Raw genomic sequence first — 21,982 nt, 5'->3', positions numbered from 1 at the left:
CCTTGTGTCTGGCTTTCCTTTTGGGTTTATGTTGCTGCTGTTCATTTCCTACCAGAACCTATACTGTGGGATAAATACAATTAGATGGTAAAATTATTGTGAACCATACCTCTGTGTTTTGCTTTATTTCAAATGTTTTGAGAAGAGTTTTATAATTTTAAAAAGTCATCCATGCCAAAAGCACCACCAGAAGTGAACATGCGCACAAAACAGGGGGTTTAAAATAAGACAGTGAAAAGCAGTGGGTCTGATTTCCATTTCTGTTACACCAGCATTTATTTTAATGAAGTTACCTTTGCATAAAACTAATGTATTGAGTGAATACAGGCCTACCATATGATCATATAACTCATGTTATTTAGCAGACAAAGGACCCAAAACTGTGAGAGTTTGAACATCTTAAAGTCTCAGGGTCTGATCCTTTTCCTATTGAGATTAGTTGCAAAACTCCTATTTACTTGAGCAGTCCAAAATCAAACCCTCGTTAACTTTAATGAAAGGTGAGTTTTCTCAACACTGCACTAGTAATTCAGGTCATGTCTACACTTACAACCTCACAGTGGTACCGACACAGCTGTGCTGCTATAATAGAGCTCTTGTAGTCACGATAAAGATGGGAGAGAGCTCTCTCGTCTACCTAAAAAACTCAACAAATGCTGGTAGCTACGTCAGCAGGAGAGCTTCTCCTGCTAACACAGCACTGTGCACATGAGCACTTGACAAACTTACGCTGCTTAAGGGTGGGTTTTTTTCACACCTCTAAGCAACAAAAGTTTTGCCAACATAAGTGTTAGTATAGATGAGGCCTTCATTAGCTATTAACATTTCCTTCTTCTTAGAGTCATATCACCCCTCGCAGTTCAGGTAAATATTAAAAGAACTGCCCAAATGCAGCCTATATAATTCTTGATCATGCCAGATGTATAAAAGTGAAGAGAGAAGGGGTATGTCTAGACTGAATCCCTCAGTTGGAAGAGGGATGCAGATTAGGTAGGTCGACATTGCAAATGAGGCAGGGATTTAAATATCCCGTGCCTAATTTGCATTAAAATGGCCACTGCATTTTGCTGACTCAGCACTTTGTCGGAAAAAAGCAGCAGTCCAGAAGGGGATCTGTCGAGAAAGAAAGCCTTTTTCAACAGATCCCTTATGCCTCCTGCAAAGAGGTTTACAGGATCTGTTGGAAAAGGCTTTCTTTCTCAATCGATCCCCGTCTAGACTTGTGCTTTTTGCGGATAAAGTGCTGAGTTGGCAAAATGCGATGGCCATTTTTATGCAAATTAGACACGGGATATTTAAATCCCTGCCTCATTTGCAATGTCAACCTGCCTAATCTGCATCCCTCTGCCAACAGAGGGATGCAGTCTAGACATACCCTTATTCTGGAAGATCCCTTATTCCTACTTTCAAGTAGGAATAAGGGATCTTCCGGAAAAAGGCTTATTTCCGCAAGATCCCATCTAGACTGGCGCTTTTCTCCGGCAAAACCCAGAGCCGGAAAAAAGCGGCAGCCATGTTCATGCAAATGCCGCGGGGGATATTTGCAATTCCGACTGGTCTCATTAGCATCCTTTTTCCGGAAAGGGGTGCCAATGTAGACATAGCCAAGGTGTTCTTACCTTGCCAAGCAGTGTCCTTTCTTTTAACTCTTTCGGAAGAATAGCTATTTTAGAGACAGGAGTGCAGAGTGAGAAGGGCTTTAGAGAGAAAAAATGTGAATATTTCAAGGTAATTAGCAGCATATTGTTCACAGCACCAGAAAAAAATTACTGATTGCCTGTCAGTAATTTGGTTTTGTTTTGTTTTTGTTACAGGATCCATTGTTTTAATGACAGGAAAAGAGAGCTGTCAGAAGACATTTGCATAGTGCAAATGGGGTCACAAATAAGGGGATGTGTATGTTATTTAGCAGTTAATGGGGCAATGATGAGCATGTAACTATAAGAACAAAATTATTTCTTGGAGTATGGTGAAAAACTGATTTTGTTTTCCACGTACAACTGAAGGCTCAATTAAAGCAGCAATTGCAAACACAAAAACCTGCTTGATTCCCTTTGCACTGGGCTCTTGCAATGATCTCATGAAGTGTTTCTGTTTGTTTGTTTTTATTCCTGCCTCCTTAAGATGCATTATTTGAAAATATAGCTCTGTTTGTATAGACTGTGCTGCTGGTGAGTTAGACCAGGGGTTTCTGTTCATTTGGGAAAAGGAAAAGAATCCTGGCCATCAGAAATGTTTACTATATCAGGAAATGAATTCACTACTCTAAGGGTCCAGTGGATATAAAGCAAAAATTAAAAAAGGAGCCTCATATAAGCTCACTTTGCATTGTTTCCTTCATAAACAGCCCAACATACGTTACAAAGCTCAGAGAGAGAGAGGTAGTTTTATTGGGATGAGGAGGGGGAAGTTAATTGTTCTGGGTTTTTTTTTTTTCATGTTGGTACATTTGAATAAAATCCGGTCTTCTTTCTCCTTTCTCCCGTTCCAAAACTTCACTGAGAAATAACACTAGGCAAAATCATTTCAAGCTGTCACCATTACACAACCTAAATTTTATTTCTTCATTAATGCATTACAGAGGGGGGGGGGGGAACAACAATGAGAACATTGCTCTGGAATGTGTGTTTATTGAGCACAAAATGATATGTTTACTGAAATAGCAGTTGCTGCCGGGTTACCCAGTGGGAGAAATCTTTCTCTTTCCACATTATCCTGGTATCCCGGTGTCACTCTGATCCAGAGGGTTTCACTCCAGAGGTGGAACGATTCCACCCTCCATTGCATCCCTTTAGTTATGATCTATGTTACAATAGCCATGCCCTGTTCTGAAGGGGAGGCCAGAGGGAGGTCACCTCTTATTGTGCAATTGGACAGTGAAGAAATAAGCAAGGATGGTGGGACTGTTGTGGGAGCCTGATCCTAGGCCAATTGAAGTCAATGGGAGTCTTTCCATGGGCTTTGCAGCAGGCCCTCGAGAGAGAGATCAAAAGGAAAGAAAGGTCAAACTATCCAGTTGTGGGGAAAGCAGAGTGTCAGATGACAGGCAAATAGGGCTGAATCCTTGCCCCCTTTGAAATTAATGGCAACACTCTCACTGGCCTGAAATGTGCCTTATAAGTGGAAAAAAAAAACAGTATGAAAAATATGAACGCAGAGTGTGTAGTGATGGTGACAGACAGACAAATAAATAGATCAGCTGAAGGAAGAGAGAGAAAGAGATGGAAGGTAAAGAAATAGATGAAGGCAGACATGTCCTGATGGAGAGCAAGCAACAGCAATAAATACCTGTACAGAGAATGGCAGGCTAAATATAACTCTTTGGTAATGGAACCCCTCATCCCAAGAGCCCTGGAAGAACCTCAGAGTACTATACGATAGCACTGATGCTGCTGTAGCACTTGAGTGTATACCCGACCTATACCTATGGGAAGAGTTCTCCTGTTGCCGTAGGTAACCCACGTCCCTGAGAGGCCGTAGCTAGGTAGATAGAAGAATTTGTCCATTAACCCACCACTGTCTACACCAAGAGTTAGGTCAGTGTAACTACATCTCTCAGGTGGGTGGATTTTTCACACCTGTGAGTGATGTAGCTAGACAAAAGTACATTCCTAGTGAAGACCAGGTCTCCATCTGACTGTTCTTAGGCCATAAGGCCTATCTGTTTGCACACGCCTTCCCTCAGTGACGGGGCAAAGGAATAGCTCAGGAACATTGGCCATCATGGATAAACGACAGCAAACTTTCTCATGAGTAACAGCTGCTGGATCCTGACCTTGTGGAGAGTAAATTACCTTTGAGGTTCAAATCCTGACATTCTAAATGTAGTTCTTGACAGCTTGGCTGTAATGAACATATTATAAATGCATCCTCAGGCAGATAAATGAGGAGTGTGAGGAAGGAAGGATGGATGCATCAGACAGATAAACAGAAAAAGAGGAAGGGACTGATTCACTGCTGTGTTACCCCAGTTTCAGCATAAAGTCAGACTAACATAGTGGTAAACCAGGACCCAAACAAATGGAGAAAGAGACTAAAGGATGTGGCTAGATAAATAGATACTCAAAAGCATGAGTCTCACTTAGGGCTTAAACGTTAGGTCAACCCAGTGACGTTGTTGACAGAATTTCCAGGTGCCTGGGCAAGGTTGGTGGCACCATCTCTGGGACCCTGGAAAGGATTGGGCTTTGGTGAAAGGGGCGAAGCTTGGGGGCTAGCCTTCCCTTGACTGGCCTGTGCCACCCAGTGATGATTTAAAGGGCCTGGGGCAGCTGCCCCTTTTACTCCCTGTTGGTGATTGTGAGTGCCCCAAGCTACTGCTGGCCTGGTGTAGCGTTGCCACACGGGTGCAGAGCCAGATCATGGGCAGTGGCTGGACAGTGCACGCACAAGACATCACCACTACTCCGACTGACATTGCTACAATTTAAAAGAGGCAGGGAGCTCCCAGCCACTGCTCTTTAAAGTCACCCAGGCTCCTGGGCAATTGCCCCTTTTGTCCCTACCCTGGTTTGGCCCTGGTTCAGGGATGTGCAAACTACAGTCATTACATGGACTCAGAAGGGTACCTACGTTAATCTGTAACTTCGAAAACAATGCGGAGTCCTGCGGCACCTTAGAGACTAACAAAGGTATATAGGGTCATGAGTAGTTACGGGTACATGCTGTAGCTAGGTGGACCTAGCTCGATGTGCAGCCTGAGCTAGGTTGTGGGGAGGGACAGCTCAGTGGTTTGAATATTGGCTTACTAAACTCGGGGTTGTGAGTTCACTCCTTGAGGGGGCCACCTGGGGCAAATCTGTTAGGGATGCTACTTGGTCCTGCCATGAGGGTAGGGAACTGGATTCAAGGACCTCTCAAGGTCCCTTCCAGCTGTATGAGATAGGTATGTCTCCATATAAAAAACAAAACTCTTTCTGTCAATTTAGCTGTCACTTCTTGGAGAGGTGAATTAACTACAGAGATGGGAGAAGTGAGTGTCTACACAGAAGTGCTGCAGCTGGGCCATTGCCATGTTTTAAGTGCAGACAGAGCTTCACACGTCTACCCTATGTTGGCATAACTTGTGTTGCTCAAGGGTGTGAATAAACTACCCCATGAGCAACATATGTCTTTGGGAGCACTTCTTCCACCAACACAGAACACAGCTTCTGCCTCTCACAGAAGTGTTTTTATTGTGCCAACTAGAGCCACTAAAATGATGTAATGGATTTTCTGTAAATAAGAATAAATTGACTAGGCTATGCAAAGCTTTATAATGATAAACGCGTGTGTGCATGTGTGTGTATACTTACAAACATACGTACATACATGCACACACTGCAAAAGGCCAATAAATACAAAGGAAACAAAAATGTTTTCTTATTATTACAACAAGATCCAGGCAGCAAAAACAGTCTGCTGTATAATTAAGGAGGCCTTTGCTCAGGATGGCTGCCAAGCAGACATCTACATTGGCTACTACATTGCTTAGTGTGGATTCCACCACAACTCTCTAGTGATTCACCCACCAGCCAATCAGAACATAGCTAGTCAGCTCCCCAACCAACCTAAACAAAACTTCAGTGTTTTCTGTTCATTCCTTCATCCTTTAAAGAAAAATACACACACACTGAGACACACACACAGACAATGCTCCCTGCCATTCCTAACTGGTACAGCACATTACACTAATGAAGGGATACTGCGGCTCATGCCTCACTCACAATGCTGCCAAAACAAGGAACAAACAGTCCCTACCATTTGGATGGAACTGCTTGATTTGAACTTTTCAGAGGCTTATAATATGAAAATTCTTGAAAGGAAACATTCCCCCCCCCCCCCCCCCCCGCTGTTTATGAAGCTATGGCAGATGTGACTGGAACAATGAAAGAGGAAAGGGCCACAAACACATCTCACAATCGCAGCAGCTCTACCTCCATGGAAAAGCAGCTGGGCAGGTAGTAACACTTCTGGCTTGCAGTTACACTGGGCCCCAAATACTGACACAGGGCTCCTCATGCTGTCATGAAAACTGCACTCGCTTTAAGCCCTTGTTCCATTGAGGGGCCTACAGAAGACTACTGCCACTGGCCAGCGTTAGTAAAAATTGGCTCTGTAGGAGATCAGAGTGGGGTTGCGATTCTGCTCCAGGTCAGAAGGTTTCAACCTGCCTCACTGCAAGAGTTGCTAGTCCCTGCTCTGGTTTGGAGCCAGTCAACCCCAGAGTCACTGAGCATGGCCTGGCTGCAGGGAATTGGTCCAGCCCAAGCCCTGATTCAGGGCAGGGCAAGCACAGAGACACTGGGCTGTGCCTGGCTGCAGGCAAAGTGACAAATTGATGGTGAATAGCTCAGCTGGGGCTAGGTGGAGGAGAAGGCTGTCACCCACAAAGGGCAGGTGGCAGAGAGGTGTAGGCAGCTGCTGAGTCAGCAGGGAATCCACACTGCAATACGCCAACTCACTCCAGTAATCCTTGGGCCATACTATACTCCCCGTCCAGGCACACCTGTAGTATCAGGGAAGAGTCACCACAAGCTGCTTCTTGGGATCTGTGTCCATCAGGGGCCTGGGTAACTCAGGCCAATCACTGGCTTCTCCCAGGTCAGTGTTGGGCAGTGGCCTGTGTGGTCCAGGCCAATTATCCTCCACCTCTGGGCTTGCCTCAGTCTCCCAGCCTGAGGAACCAGGAGGAACATCTGTGTCCTCCAGCAGCTGGGGAGCTCCGAGGTCTGGCCTTTACACTTCCAGCTCCATCCAGTAGGATACATTAAAGTGGCCTTCCCCTTCCAGGTCAGAGGGGTCCAACTTGCCCTACTACAGTCTCCCACAATTGTTACAAAAAGTACTAATTAACTATCCATTTCTCCATGATTCTCTTAACCTGCCAGGCACCTGGGAAGAAGATAGGTAGATATTTATACACAGCAAATCCAAATTAACATAAATATCTGCTCATCTCGGTTTTGTAAGCTGGTGCCAGGTAGGTGGCGAGTTGTGACTGCATCAGATTGGCTTAAGTTTGCACACACCCTATTATTTCTGTTACCTGGTTACCCCATTCTCCCATCCCAGCCTGTTTGGGTGTTTCAGTCTTCTGTTGTATCTTGTCTTTGAAATTATAAACCATTTGGGGCTGGCAGTATCATTTTCAAATGTTTGCACAGTACCTAGCACAGGGCTACTCAACATGCGGCTTGTGGCCTTTTTGTTTGTGGCCCATGGTGCGGTTTAGATTTATGCGGGGCTCGACACATGGCCGATGGGTGGGAGCCAAAACAAAAAAGTGGTCAATATAACAGTCTTCTGTTGAGGTGCATTTTAGTAGTTAAATTCCTAGACTGTCATTACTCATTAGAAGTGCTGTCACATGGGTGGAAATCAGGTAAATATTGCATTTTAATAATATCAGCAAAACTGACTTAAATGGGGCCTGTGTGTTGTGTATTCATACCCGTCAGTGTGAATATGCTTATATTTGCATATATATTTGCATGTATATACAACCACACTTAAGTTGTGGCCCTCAGCATGTACTTTGAGTATCATGGTGGCCTCCAGGGCTTTCAAAGTTGAGTAACCCTGACCTAGCACAAGGAAACTAGGGCACAACTTCTCCAGGCTTGTGGCTTTTGCCTTGCCCCATATGCAGCCCGTCCAAGTTCTGCTTTGGTTCCTGCACAAGTGATTGATGAATGGTACGGCTAGCGTCCTACAATGGGGGCGGGGACAAAGCTGTTATGGAGTCTGTGACAGAAAATATACAAGTACCTCCCCGAAAGTTTCGATCGCCTGTCTCTGCAGGATTCCGTTGAGAATCAACATCCTGCTCAGCCATATGGATTAGCTACACCGGGGTATGTGCAGCTCTCCAGATACGGCCCACTTTTCCATGCCCTGCATTCCACAAGCCACAACCACTTACCCTGCATCTATCTTCTGTTTCCTGGTGCCTAGAAAGGGGTTGCTTAGTCTAGCTATGTCCATCAATAGTGGAGTACAGTTCCTGGCTGCCAGACACCCTAAGTGACCCTGGGGGGAGCCCGGGGTCCTAGCCTACCTCAATCTCCTCATCTGCAATTTTCTACTCTGGGTTAGGTCCTCCGTGCACTGGCTCCATGCTCTCCGAAGTATCCACGGGCTGAGGATAGCATCCAGCTCTTTATAGAAGTGGCAGGTCTTTGGTGAAGCATTGAATTGTGGTTCGCTTTATGGGCCTCGTGATGAGCTTGTCTGAGTTCTTTAATCTTCCCCAAAAAAGGGATTTTTGTCCGAACGGGAGGGCTGTGTCTAGACTGGTCAGTTTTTCCGGAAAATCAGCCGTTTTTCCGGAAAAACTTGCCAGCTGTCTACACTGGCCGCTTGAATTTCCGCAAAAGCACTGACGATCTCATGTAAGATTGTCAGTGTTCTTGCGGAAATACTATGCTGCTCCCATTCGGGCAAAAGTCCTTTTGCGCAAAACTTTTGCGCAAAAGGGCCAGTGTAGACAGCTCAGATTTGTTTTCCGCAAAAAAAGCCCTGATTGCGGAAAAGCGTCCGTGCCAATCTAGACGCTTTGTTCCGAAAATGCTTTTAACGGAAATCTTTTCCATTAAAAGCATTTCCGGAAAATCATGCCAGTCTAGACGTAGCCGAGCAGCATAGTATTTCCACAAAAAGCACTGATTTCTTACAGTAGGAAGTCAGTGCTTTTGCGGAAATTCAAGCGGCCAGTGTAGACAGCTGGCAAGTTTTTCCGGAAAAGCGGCTGATTTTCCGGAAAAACTGGCCAGTCTAGACACAGCCTTGGTGTTTTTTCACCTGGAGAAGTAGGTGCTAATGCCACTGATGGCTTTTGAGATCAGGACCCGGGTCTCAGACAAGCAATGGAAGCAGCCTGCCTGGGGGCCATTCTTTCTCATACTCGGTTTGAATGTCATGTTTTATTTATTAATTTATGTAAAATGTATATTGGAGGGGTGTCTACAGGCCAAAACCAGGCTAAGGCTCCATTAGAATTTTCTGAGTCCATGTCAGGCAGGGCATGGAATCGGCTGCTTTACAGTGAGTGAGAAGTTAAAATTCTGCAAGTAGGCAGAGCAGCAGTAAAGGGACCCCTGCTGCAAGCTCTTTGGTTCCGGGACTGTCATTATACAGCAGTTCTCAAACTGTGGCTTGGGACCATAGTTCCTGCTAAGGTGTGTGCTTGCGTGGCCACGCACAAAATATTCTCCGCCCTCTCACCTACTTTGCAGAGCTGTGCAGCAACACCACCTTCCTGCTGGCACAGCAGGTGGCTGCTCCAGGCCAGGGCCAGCTGAGGCGGCGTGGTGGTGGGGGTCGCTGGTGGGGAGAGCTCAGGCTGCATGGTAGGGTAGGTGCTGGGGGAGGTTGAGGCCATGTGGTGGGGGAGGCCATGACCTGCTACATGGTGAGGGGCGGGGGGTAGGAGAAGGGCCTGCTCCGGCGGCCAGGGCCTGCTCGGGGAGCCAGCATCAGCTCAGGGGGGCCTGCTCAGGGGGCTGGCTCAGGGGCCAGTGGCCAGCTTGGAGGGCCAGGAGGTGGATCGGGGGGGGGGGGGGGGGAGGGACGGTGGCCTGGGGCCAGCCAGGGACCAGGGCTGCATGGTGGCTGCCACATGATGGGGGGCCAGGGCCACTCTGGCTGCTGGGGCCACATGGAGGGAGGGGGGACAGGAGGAGGCTGCTCCAGCCCTAGTCCTTTCCCAGGACTGGAGCTGTGTTCAGGGCCACAAAATGGCTTCCAAACTGCTCTCTACGTTGGCCACATGGCAGCTGCCCAAAGTTGGAACCGGGCTGTGGTATGGCTGCTCCTGGAGCTGAGGCCCCCTGCACTCCTCCTTCCCCTTCCTGTACCTCTCTTTGCCCCTCAGAGCCCCCCATCCCACTCCTGTTACTCCCTGCTCCCCACATGTCGCTCCCCAGCACCTCAGACCCTGCAAACCCTGGGTGCTGGCAGTAGCATCCCTCTGCCCCAGGTGGGGCTCACAGCAGCCCCACGAGGAGAAGCCCAGGGAAGTCCCTGCCCTGCACACAGGCTGCCCAGGGAGCTGTGCTCCTGGGAAGGGGGCCGGTGTCACATTCTCCCCAAGAGGTGGGGGGAGCTACCTGGTAGAGTTTCTTGGGGATCAGCACCACTGGTGGATGGGTGCCACAGTGGCACACATTTGAACATGCACACACGACCTCATTGTTGGCGCACAAGACAAAACTCACTCCGCCCACGGATGGAAGCTCTTCGCGGGAACCCGGCTCGGCACCCCAAAGTGGGTCACTCATGATTCCTTTTTAATAGGGTTGCCAGGCCTGTCTTAGACTCCCTGGGGCCTGAGGCTTGGGGTTGAAGCTGAAGCCCCAGTAGTACAGTAACTCCTTCTCCCACAAGTCCCTTCACACCAAGGGGATGTCTAGACTGCATCCCTCTGACTCAGCACTTTGTCGGCAAAAAGCAGCAGTCTAGAGGATGGTCTGTTGAGAAAGAAAGCCTTATGCCGCCATTTTTATGCAAATTAGGCACGGGATATTTAAATCCCTGCCTCATTTGCAATGTCGACCTGCCTAATCTGCATCCCTCTGCCAACAGAGGGATGCAGTCTAGACATACCCTTACTCTCAAGCCTCCTCTTGTACATGGGGCAACTCCCAGTTAATATCCATACAGTTTTTCTGCCTACCCCCATATTCTTCCTTAAAACTCACCTCTGCCATATGGCAAAATGCCTTCCAATAACAATTGGTGACACTGATTACAACTAATGACTGGCTACAAATTGTTCACACAGTAATTTGGTGCTAAAACATCCTGTCCTTTTTGTTATTCTTCCCTTTCACCCATCTACTTGTTTGGGTTTTTTTAACCTATTATGTCTTGTTGTTAGAGTATAAACTTTTTGGCTGTGAAATGGTCACTTACTCTAACTGTGAGCCACAGTATGCTTGAATTAATATTTACTATTCATACAGTGAGATGCTGAATATTACTATTCATATTCATATTTATACTCATAATTAGTTGCAGGCACAAAAATATAATCACAGGTATTTCAGGCTACAAAATTGTGCTCACAAGAATTAAAGGACAATGTGAGCCCCGCCCTGAAAAATGTTCCTTAATACCTGTGTAGATGATATCACAGACTCATAGTTGTACTTAAGACAGTTAAAAGTTAAAGTTAACATAGCAGGCCACATTTTGACCCCTTTGTAAGTACAACAATCATTTTAGTCTGTGGAATTCATTGCCACAAGATAACACTGAGCTCAAGAACTTAGCAGGGTTGACTAAAGATTTGGACATTTATATAGAAACATAGAATCACAGAATACTAGAACTGGGAGGGTTCTCAAGAAGTAAGCTAGTCCAGTCCCCTGCCCTCACAGCACAGATAACAAAAATGTCCAGTGTTGCAATAATAAGGAGTAGAGACAAAAATGTGAGTTACAGAGATGTAAACTCTCCTGCTTCAGGACATGAACTCTACAAGGGGTTAGGAGAAATTTTCCCTATGGAAAATTTAGCTCATCACTACCTGGTTCAGAGTTTAATAGCACATGATTCTGAAGTATCTGGTGCTGATCACTGTCAGAGAGAAGATCCAGGACTAAGAGGACCTCTGGCAATTCTTATATTTCTACGAGCTTTCTTATATTTCTTCTAAGGACAGAGGAGAATTCATCTGGGAAGTCTGAATAAAATCGGATGTGCCCTGTCAGAAGAATGAAATTTAGAGCAATTACAGTTTTGACCAAGTTTTTGTCCACTTATAACACTAAAAAGGTTAATTTGTACATGTTCAGATGTGGTCTGCACATATTCCATTATGAGGACTAATATCTGAAGTGTGTTGGAACATTCTGGGTAGAGAAATCCAAAAAGTGATTACCATTTGCCTTCCTTCACCTTTTCAAACTCCGTGAACTGGTCCTAGATAAGATGAGAAGCCCGGTTGGGTACCTGGGAACACTGAAACCATCACAGGCAGCTGGTGTGGAGACTGTAATCTAGTCCTAGCAGTCAAAACCAAAGTGCAAGCACAGATCCCTGGAGAAGCTGTTCCCTAGATTTCTGCTTTATTCTTAGTTGCTTGTCAGTCTCCTGGAAGCAATGTGATATGCAGCTGATAGCATTGGCTGGAAAAATCCAATGTACTGTGGAGGGTCCTTGGGATATTGTTGACACCAGGGCCTGTGTTGTCTCACCACCTTTCTAAAGGTTCTCATTTAGCTGTTGAAGAGGAGGGACAGAGGTTAGATCTCTGTGGGAGTCCACCTGCGAAGGCTTTTGGAGGGAAGATGCATTCTTCTGGACCTTCTGGAGAAGATTGACTAGGGAAGATGGAGTGCTGTGCTCTCTCTGCCACAGCTCTGTCCTGTGACAAGGTCAGTGGCATCCTGTGGTTGACTGGGCTGAAGGCTTCAAGGGGAATTTTTAGGAGACCCTTCAGGTTCATCTACACAGCAATGCCCTCCCCCCAGCAGCAAGTCTCAGAAGCTGAATCAACTGACTCGGCTTGTGTGGCTGGCACTAAGGAGCTAAAGAGAGAGATATAGATATTTAAATTGAAGACTCTTTCCTAGTCATCACTGAATCTCAGGCAAGCCTCCAGCCCAAGCCCAAAGGGCTACAGTGCTATCTTTATCCCTACAGCAAGAGCCCAGCAAACCTGAGTCCAATGACCCAGGCTCTGAGATTCATTGCTGCCAGGATTATCCTTTGTTGCTTAGGAGCCAAAATCTGATTTTTCAAAGGGACAGGCACTTAAGCATCAGAGTCTCATTGAAAATCAACAAGAACTTGTGTTGAGCAGTTGGGTGGACTATTTCAATCTAAACTATTTCAATAAAAAATGCAGCTTCAGGTCAACTGAAACATGTTGTGAATCTGTGTCAAATGTCGCCACGTTGTTTCAGATAAAAACAAAACAAAAATAATTTTTTCACATTTTCTAAACAAATATTTTGAGATTTCTTTTCAAAATTGCTTTTTGTTTTGAAATGTCCTTTATTAAAAACCAAACTTGAAAGAGCTCAAAATAGAAACAAAACATGTTGTTACAAATCAAACAAACCTTTATTGTCTTTTGGGTTCACCAAAACTGATGTAAATGTTTTGCTTGGAGTCAACTCAAAACTATTTCCCCCCCTATCTTTCAGAACTGCCTGTGGGCTACAATATCAGTCATGCCCACAGATCTACTCCTCAGTGCTTAGGTCACTCTTGAAAATGGAATGTAGGCTCCTACATAAGGGCTGTTGAAAACCTTCCATGCGGCCTCTGTTTTGATGAGGGTGTTTTGTCTCCCCATTTTTAAGAAACACATTAGGACCATTTCTATTTCATACATGGATTTTCTCATGAACCGTATCATTTATTCCTTTTCTAACTTTCTATTCCTGTTTTCAAGACAATTTGTTTTATATTTTAGAAGATAATCCTTCATCTCCAGATTGTTTCATTTGTGCTTTGAATCTGGTTTATATTGGCAGTTTGTGAGCCCTGAAAAGCCATGATAAGACTTAGTCTCTGAGTTCAAGGATGTCTCTGACGTCAACCACCTGTTGAACTCTGTGAAGTCCTACACATCCTTGAGGCCACAGCGAGTTCTATTCCTCCACACACGATAAAGCACCTCTGCTCTGATATAACTACAGTGGCGTGGAAGCCATTACTGTTCAGAAGAATGCTCGTGATAAATGAAGTACTCCCACTTTCCTTTTGCAGGGACTAGATAGCTCCAGGCCGAGGGATTACTCGGCATATCATCAGGTGTGCAAAAATATCCTTTGCACTCATTATTGGCAGGAAGATCGCTATTGAAAGGACACTGCAGCCAAAAGGCATCTGGCCAAGTCTGTTATCACCGCCTGATTCCCATGTTTCTCTCTTGGAGCAAAACAATTATATTTTTCAGTTGACAGAGGGCAAAGCTCAACAGGATTTTTTTTCTAGGAATGTATTGAACTGTATTTTGTTACTCTTCTCTCTGTCAGAAAACAGAGGCAGTGCTCTGCTTAGGTAATAAAAATTTTCTCCTGGGCAGTCGTCTGCATTTAAGAATGTTGGTCCTTCACTGTGCAGTTGGTTCAAATGGTAGTCCGTGCAGGTCCTTCAAACATCTAACTGTGTCTATTATGAAAGATCCATGTAAGCCTCTTATGCTATGACTCTGGAAATGTTCCATTGGATGAATGGAAATCTATTAGCATGGCTCTCATGGAGGAAAAGCAGCAAATTCCCTCCTCTTCCCCTCTTGTGCAATCTCTAATACAGCATCAGTTTTAGTTTATTGGATATGTTCACTGTATGTAATCTTGGGAAAAATATGCTTGTAACCACTGTTTAGTGTATGGTAAATGTCTCCCTCTCTGCTGGATTCACAGGATATGTCTACACTACAGGATAAAATCGAATTAAGATACACAACTTGAGCTATGTTAGTTGTGTAGCTGGAGTCTAACTGCCTTAATGCAACTTTTGGCACTGTCCACACTGCAGGAAGTCAAAGGGAGAACACACTTCCTTCGACTTCCCATACTCCCCTGTGGAAGCAGGACTACCAGCATCGACTGGAGTGCCCCTCTCAGTTCGAATTAACGTGTTTTCACTAGACCCGCTAATTCGAACTCTGGAAAATCAATAGCGGCAGCTTCCATCTTCTCTGTAGTGTAGACACACCCACAGAGACTGCACTCTTAGCTTTGCACTCTTAGCTCTGAAGACCCTGGGTTCTATGCCTCTTGACAGGCATCATACCTTCAGCATCAGGTGATAATCTGGGATCATTGCTATGGCTGGTAGGATGGTTTCTGACTGTGTTTGGCAAAGAGGCCTTTTAGAGATGGTTCAGTTCATGATGAATTGGCATGATCCTAGAGCTAAATACAGCTCTCACCATTAACGAGCACCTGACAAGCAGGAGTGCTGGTAGGAAAAAGAAACTTTATTTTCTGTCAACAGTATCATGGTCTGGGTCAGGGTTCTAAAACTTCATCCTCTGACACATGACAGGGCTCAGTGTCTACTGATACCAAGGGCTACTGATAATGACTTTCCACTTCCCAGACTCTAGTGCTCCTCTGTGGGGAGCCTCTCTTGGTACACAAAAGTGATGCAGGCAGCACCCTCTCACTCCTGATAAACACCACATCCCCTGAGGGAGCGACAGTTCCCTTCTCGGCTTTGACACTGTGCTCCATAACAATAGCATCTGCCAGAAAATTGAATCAACATCTCATGGAAAATTCCAAGGATTTTTTGGGGAGGGGGTAACAGAGATGAGGGGCAAATTGTCCTGATTTAGGATGAAAAGTAAAAACCTAGGCATTTTTCACCAGACAGAAATTTCTAAAACTCGCATGTCAGGAGAACCTGCCTGCCGGGAGAACATGAAATTGAAAAGGACTTCTCAGGCACAGCCTGGGGGCCTTAATTTTGATTTTCCCAATAGAAAGTTTTGATATTTTGGCAAAACTAAAATTTTCCTGCAGAACATGTTGGTATTGGGGAAAGAAAATCATTCATATGGAAAATTCCCAACCAGCTCTACTTAACTCCTGCCACCTGAGAAAAGATACTGGGATCTGCCCTTTCATATCAGACCAGTAAGTTAAGCACCTGAGCCAGGTAAGTCACAAAGGCCTTTGTCTTAACATCAGGCCAACAAGCAAGTTGTTCCCGTGACAGATGCCTCATAGAGGCCTGGCTCTTCACACAAGCCTCTAAGCCAGTGATGTCACAGAAGCATGACATCAGATCCTGACAGGAAAGATATTGAGCCAGTAACATCAGGGAGGCCTGTATCTTGATATAGCCCTACCACAGGTAGCTGAACTACTGGTGTGACAGAGGCCCAATGCTTGACACAAGACCAGAAGCTGAAGTTGCAGAGCTAGTGACATCACAGTAGCCTGTCCCTTGACATTATACCAGTAAGCTAGAGGTGCCAAGCCAATCACCATACACACACTTGCAGTTTGACAGCAGCCAGGCATTCTGCATATGCTAAACTGTTCCCCTCAGTGACATTTATGCTTTGACATCAGCCCTGCACCCTAGAAATCCTGAGGGGAACATTTGGCAGCTCAATTTTCTCTCATCTGTTGCAAACAGAGGACAAGTCCCCCTCGTCTTTCTGAGACTCCTTCTTCACAGTCTTTTTTCCAAGGATTTGTCTGGTCTAGACTGAAATGCTGGGGCTTTGCCAGCCTCTTTGGTAAGCCTATTCCATTAGCAGGAAGTAGCAGGGCTCAATTTTTTGAAATCTCTTCTAACATTTAGCCTAACTTTTCCCCTGATTTAACATTTCATTCTATTATTTATTGTTATCCTCCTCTTGGGCCACCGTGAAACAATTTCCTTCCCCTCCCTGGTGTTTACACCCCTCCGTTGATTTAAAAATACATGACAAAATAAATAAATAAATCAAATAACAAGGCACCGACGACATTCAAATATATTACTTGGCTCTTCTCTCTATACCATTGTCGTAAGAGAGTTGGCTGGGCCCCAGACTCCTTGCTTATTACAATCTTAACGATTCTACTGGCCATTGAAAAATAAAACCTTATAAAATCCACTAACCAGATAAGTTCTCCCATTTGACACATTACAGGCAGCAAGGGAATGTGTGTGATTTCCTGTGAAGCCCACTGTTCTGAAGGAGAGCTGTTGTTTTTCTTGTAAGGGAAAGGGTTTTCAAGGTCATGGAATGAATAAATGATCAAATGTGGCTGCAACCTGCCTCATTGCAGAAAGAAGGAAGCATAAAAATCACTTTGCAAGCTAGGGCAGTGCTAAGAGAAGTGCTCTTTAAAATTTGGTCCCCAGCCCATCCCCCTCCTTGGTAGGAAGGGGAATGAAGACCTACCCTTCCTGGTTGTGTAAGTCTGATGCAGTAAGATACAGAAGCACATCCCCGGTTGTTCACATTCCCAATGCAGAATGTCCTTGCTTAATTTCCCAGCTAAAAACACATACAAGCACTTTTTCTTGACCCTAACCCCACAACATAATCTTTTTTCCCTTATCGTATGCAGTGTAGTTGTAGCTGTGTAGGTCCCAGGGTATGAGAGAGGCAAGGTGGGTGAAGTAATATCTTTTCTTGGATCAACTTCTGTTGGAAGAAAACTTGTCTGTCTCACCAATAGAAGTTGGCTCAAGAAAAGATTATTTCCTTGTCCACCTTGGCTCTTTTCCCCTAAGTCACTGATGCGAAAGTGAATGTTCTGAGATACATGCACATTGACCCCTCCAGAAAACTGGGTGGGAAATTAAGCGCTGGCCTTCCTGTTCTTCTTCTGGAAGTGTTCAACTAGTCATGTGAAGTGCCTGTTCATGGAGGCTCCAGCTGGTGCACCAGGGCCAGCAATTTTCCCTACTGGGGAGATCTGCATTTAATTCTAATTTAGATCAGAAGTGTGTCTGGGGTCTCAGCCTACTGCCTACGTTGTCTACCTCCCCAAAACATCATACAACACAGTACTCTCCCAGTCCAGGACTAGGTGCTAGTGTAACAGGTTTCTGAGTCCCCTGCCTTGGGATCTATCAGATTATTTTAATGGTATAGTTATGTTCATTGGGAGGAACGGAAATCAAAAGCTTGTAGTCATCAAATGGAAGAGCCAGTATTTGAGCCCTGAGGATCACCAGCTTCCCTTATAACAGCATGAGGAAGTAAAGCTCAGTCAGTATAATCTTAGCCTGAGATTCAAGAAACCTGAGTTCTTCTCTCAGTTCTGATCTCCTGTGTGATTCTGGTGAAGTCATTTCTTCTCTTTGTGCACCTCCCATTCTCTGTCTCTCTTGTAAGTAGACTGTTTGTGCTTCAGGATAGGGACTTTCTCTTACTGTGTGTGTGTGTGTGTGTGTGTGTGTGTGTGTGTGTGTGTATAGACTGTTTGTGCTTCAGGATAGGGACTTTCTCTTACTCTGTGTGTGTGTGTGTGTGTGTGTGTGTGTGTGTGTGTGTATAGGGCCCTTGGGGGCTACAAGTAAACTGGTGGATTAGAAGCAGTGGCTGGAGAAAGGTAATCGTGTTTCATAAAGGATTTAGCTATTTCAAAATTTGGTTTTGCTCTGATTTGGAATGAAAAAAAGTCAAAATTCTCTGTGAAAGGACATAGAGAGTTATCACCAGGTGAGCAGTCCCAAAACCACAGACACAAACCTGGAAACTCTGAGATCTCTGGCCTGGTTACTGGCAGTCTCAAAGTGGAAGATCCTGAAAGTCCTGGTTTCCTAGCCTCAAGACAGTCCACATGGACCCTGAAAGACCAAGGGACCCCAGCATGCCACCAGATGGGCTGGAGAGGATCTGTGTGGGTGAGGTGGCAGGAAAGCAGGCAGATTTCTATCTGAATCCTTTTGAATCCTGCTTGGTTTCCTGAGGAATGTTGTTGAAACTGAACCTTCCAAGGGAAACATTTCAATTTCAACAAGTCAGTAAATTCTGACAAAAAACTCTGTCAGAATTTTTCCAACAAGCTCAATTAATAAAGGGATTTTTTCTTCCCTCAAAAGTATATTGAGAGTTTTTTAACAAAGAGGGAAAGTTGGCAGCCCTCATTTTCCCTGGCTAGGGTTCAATATACTTGGGGCATATGGGTAGTTCACTCCAGTTTAGAGGGAGACTGGTGACATGAGATGCTGTAGTCCCAGCTTTCTTTCATTCTTTCCCTGCTCCCATTTATATTTCTAGCTAATAGCTTTGATCAATGCACCTACTTATTTTTCTTTTGTTATCTCCCATCTGAAAATGTGAGGGTGACTAAGCCAGGGTCAGACTCTTGCAGAGAAAGACACCTGTGCTGAGGGACAAGTTTCTGAGCTGCTGCTGGAGGCTAGAACACTTCCTTTTAGGTAATAGCCCTGTGGACTCCTGAAACCTGCCTGAATTTAGCAAGTGGCTGAGACTGGTGAATACAAGTTGCTCTGCTGTAGGTGCTGCAGCTTAGGATCTCTGGACTCTTCAAGCTAGACCCTGCTGAGATTAATTTTATTAGAGCTGACACAGGGTCTTGGGCCTTACAATCCCTTCAATTCTTTTTAAATGTTTAGCAATAAAGGATAGGGTTCCTTTAAAAGGGGAATGCTGGCGATTGCCCAGCTATAAAAGCCCTCTGGTAGCTCTACTGCTTTTATTCAGGCTGAGATGTTGAGTGAGGATACACCTGTAGAAAGCTCCCCTGAAGTTTTTTAATTAGCTCATTCTAGGCTGTGCTTAACTGAAGCCACTTGTATAGTTTTTTGCACGTTATTTAGGTTAATTTTCTTACTTTAGCTCAAGATCTAGGGTTTTTCCTCTCTACGCTGATTTTTTGTTGTTGACATGACACAGTTAAAATAAGGAAACTAGAAGCCCTCTGGAGTCTTGCAAGATCAGCTGGTAGGGAAGGAGCATGCCTGATTTCTCCAGAATGATTAGATTGAATTGAGGAGCTGAGTAGCAGAAAAGCAGATTGAACTGAGGTGCACTGGCAAAGCTGCCAGTGGGAGGCTTGTACCACGCCTCTCTCTATTGTGGCTGGTTTGAGAACCGGTAAATTGAAACTTCACCCACCCAAAGAAAAGCCTTTCCTGATTAGACAGGATCTGTTTCTGGATACATCCCAAAGTGGAAGACAGGTCACAGACTGCAAAAAGAATTGCAGTATGCTGGGGCAGGTGCAGAATCGGGCTCCTTATCAGATGGGCTATTATGTCACACAGTCTACAAAGGAAAGGACTTCCCAGAGTCTAGAATACAAAGGATTCTCTGCAGCAGACAGGAAACATGAGCAACTCACTCTCGTATCCACAAAGTATGTTCACTTATTAAACAGCCAGCAGGCTATTAAAATCTTGCAGAAGACAGTTCCCTAGAGTGAGGAAAAGGAGGGGGACTGACAGTAGCTGCTTTTCAGCTGCTGCTGCTGAGCTTGGTCTTCGTTATTCTTCTGAAGGCCATTATTTTTAAACATTGTTATTTCGTTTGATTAAAAGATTCTCTTGAGCAGCGTAGCCTTCCTTCACATTTAAACAAGGACAAGGCAAATCCGAGCAACATTGTTTAGCAAACAGGCTTGTCGTACGAGCTGTGCAAATACGTAAAACAATCTTCTGCAACTGGTCACTAGGAATTTTGAAAAATACTCCTCCCACCTTTCAGCTGGTTCAGGAAAATTCACAAAAAGTTATTATGGAAATGGCAAACTCTAAACAAATGCTGAAGAGAGTTCATGCAGCAAATGCCAAATCCGCATTGCACCAGCTTTTAACCTGAATCAGGGTCACATTCATCCATCCCTGACATAGAAATCTGTCCTGTGACTCAGGGCACGTCTACACAGAGTGCTAAAACCAAAATAAGCTACACAACTTGAGCCACATCAACTGCATCGTTTAAGTCAAAATAGCTTATTTCGGTTTTTGGTGCTGTCTACACAGCAGGAAGTCAAAGGAAGAACACTCTTCCTTAGACTTCCCTTACTCCTTGTGAAATGAGGGTTACAGGAGTTGGAATAAGATGTTTTCATTACTTCAAAATAATGGCTTGCTGTGTAGATGAGCTCTTTGCTATTTCAGAATAACGGCAGTTATTCCGAAATAGTGCTGCTGTGTAGACAGCCTCAGAGAACTGGTAGGCAAGGTCCAGTGCAATGGAAATAAAATCTGAGAGGAAAAAAGGAGTTCAAGGGAACTGGACAGTTACTCGAGGAAACCATAATATTGAAAGCGCAACAGCAAACTATCCCAGTGCAAAGGAGTGAGGGTACGTCTACACTACAACGTTAATTCGAACTAACTTAGTTCGAATTAGTTAATTCGAACTAAGCTAATTCGAACTAACGCGTCTAGAACTAAAAACTAGTTCGAATTAGCGTTTTGCTAATTTGAACTAGCAAGTCCACATTGAGTGGACCCTGAACAGGGCTTAAGGATGCCCGGAAGCAGTGCCGGCAGGGCATCAGAGGAGGACTTAGAGCGTGGAGATGCTGTCTCAGGCTAGCCGAGGGCTGTGCTTAAAGGGTCCCGACCCCCACCCCGGACAGACAGTTCTAAGGGCTGTCCCGCTTGCAAAGCAGTCCTGGCTTGGATTGCCCGGAGTACCCACACTGGGCACATCACACCACTCGGCCATCAGCCCAGCTGCACTTGCCGCAGGCTGCCATCTGGGGAGAGGGGGAATCGGGGGGCTGCAGGAGAGCTTCCACCCCCAGAAGCCCACAGAGCCAGCCCAGTCCTCCCCATCGGGGGCTCGTACCCCATTCCTCCCTCACCTCCTTCCACTTACCCCCTCTCTAGCCCCCCTTCTTATTGATGTACAAAATAAAGATAACGTTTCTTCCAACATTGACTCTGTCTTTATTGAACAAAACTGGGGGAGACTGGGAAAAGGAGGTGGGAGAGGGGAAGAGAAAGGCTGGGAGAGGGTAGGGCAACTAACATGATCAGGGGTTGGGAACAGGTCCCAGATGAAGAGAGGCTAAAGAGACTGGGACTTTTCAGCTTAGAAAAGAGGAGATGGAGTGGGGACAGGATAGAGGTCTCTAAAAGCAGGGGTTGGGTGGAGAGGGTGCATTCAGAAAAGTTCTTCCTGAGTTCCCATAAAGAAGGACTAGAGGATACCAAAGGAAAGGAATGGGTAGCAGGCTTCAAACTAGTAAGAGAAAGTTGTTCTTCACAAAGCAAATAGTTAACCTGTGGAACTTCTTGCTGCAGGAGCCTGAGAAGGCTACAACTAGAACAGAGTTGAAAGGGAAGTGAGATCAAGTCATGGAGGTTGGGTCCATGGAGTAGTCTTAGCCAGGGGGTAGGAGTGGTGTCCCTGCCCAAAGTTTGTGGAAGGCTGGAGAGGGATGGCACGAGACAAATGGCTTGGTCACTGTCTTCGGTCCATCCCCTCCAGGGTCCCTAGTGTTGGCCACTGTCAGCAGACAGGCTACTGGGCTAGATGGACCTTTGGTCTGACCCAGTACGGCCATTGTAAGCTCAGGGCTCAGGGTCGGGGGTCTCAGTGGACCCC

General features: G+C 45.4%; 1 long non-coding RNA gene across 1 annotated transcript in view; it reads left to right on the top strand.

The window, feature by feature from the left end:
* LOC142829013 (uncharacterized) overlaps positions 1-2,114 on the top strand; it is a 32,379-nt gene extending 30,265 nt beyond the window's left edge. Inside the window, exon 3 of the long non-coding RNA XR_012903227.1 lies at positions 1,815-2,114. This is a non-coding gene — a long non-coding RNA (uncharacterized LOC142829013). The remainder of the gene's footprint in view (positions 1-1,814) is intronic.
* The last annotated feature ends 19,868 nt before the right edge of the window (positions 2,115-21,982 follow it).

The sequence above is a fragment of the Pelodiscus sinensis genome, chromosome 4 (assembly GCF_049634645.1).
Source record: "Pelodiscus sinensis isolate JC-2024 chromosome 4, ASM4963464v1, whole genome shotgun sequence".
NCBI classification, from domain to species: Eukaryota; Metazoa; Chordata; order Testudines; family Trionychidae; genus Pelodiscus; species Pelodiscus sinensis.
The sequence above is the reverse complement of the archived record's forward strand: the minus strand, read 5'-3'. Positions and strand labels throughout refer to the sequence as shown.